Genomic DNA, 1,504 nt, shown 5'->3' on the forward strand with positions numbered 1-1,504 from the left:
AGTGCACACTTTACTGGCTGCCCCGAAGCACTGGACTGGATTGCACCGTCCGCCCACTCCAGCGCACACAGAGGGAGGGAAAACACCTCCACTCACAATCTGTTTCACTGATGCAAAGTATACCAAAATGGAAAAATGAAAAGAGAAAGAATTATTATAAGATATTAACCCAAAATTTCTTACACTATTCTGTCTAATTACTAATATCTCTTTGACTGTCAGTCTTTCTTTCTCTCTGAGATGGCGAAGCACTGCCTCAGCTTCTATGAAGCCTTGCCCTTATTTACACATGCTTGGTCTTATTTTGGCACACAGTGGTTTGGGAGCTGCACACTTAGACTTCTGACAAGCAGGAAGCATGACACTGAGTTTATACTTTTGAATTCACCACTGTGAGACAAGAAAGTGAGACTTTGGCGAGATAAAAATTTGATTGAACAAATCTGATATTTGACCTAATACAGATAAATATTTTCTGTACTGAAGACAGAAGGTTCAAAGCTTCTCAGTTAACACTATGGCCCTGTGTGTGTAGTCATGTACATGTGAAAGCTTGCACTAGCCCTTCTCCTCCTCCACTCTCTTTTTTTAAAACTTTTAAACATCCTTTTTTTTTTGTCTTGTCTGGATTTTAATAGGTGGTTCTTGTCTGAAAAAAAAATCAGCCTTTGGCTCCTCTCCAGTTTTGAAAGGGAGACCCCACCTCTTTCCTGTGAGATACAGCCTAGCTGGAGTGACGTTTGTTGACTCAATAGTTTCAGGCAGGGAGCAGAAAAGGAGATTTGTTGTTACACCGCATGGAGGAAGGGCAGTGGGGGAAGGCAGGAAGGTTTGCATGAGCAGTACTCACCAGAAATGGCCATTGCACATATCAGGTTCAGCATTTTGTGCAATAAGAGAGCAGGCTGCATCCCCTGGTCAAACACTTATAACATTTACCAAAGAATCCAAGTCATTTGGTCATGTTTTAATCACATTGTAATCCCAATGTTTGTATTCATAGCATTCATATTCTTATTTATTTGTCAATTTATTTTGGATTATAACATTGTAATAAATACTGAATAACACATTTATAGATGATGTATAATGTATAATGTAATTGTGCAACATATTTTACACATAGGCTAACATGTTACATCCAGTATCTTGTGACAATTTGTAAGTATTGTTCAAATTGTTGATTTCTTATGAATTTGTAAGATCTAACTCACAAAAACGCGATTTCTATGTAAAACTTCACCATTTGACCAAGTTTCACCCCTAAAACTAACCCTTACAATCACATGAGTAGATCATTTAAAAATGTATAAGATTGTACAAATTCACCACAAATTGTAAAACAACAAAAATGAATACAAATTGTAATGTTAGTGTGTTGGAACCATCAAGAAATTATGCAATTTGGATTAAACGCCACAAAACACAATTCTTGCTTCTGAAAAGCCAGTTTAGTTTCTGGTAACTGTTTTATTTTGTTTGTTTGCATTCCCAGAGCATTCCA

This window comes from Squalius cephalus, assembly GCF_949319135.1.
Source record: "Squalius cephalus genome assembly, chromosome: 2".
Taxonomy (NCBI): domain Eukaryota; kingdom Metazoa; phylum Chordata; class Actinopteri; order Cypriniformes; family Leuciscidae; genus Squalius; species Squalius cephalus.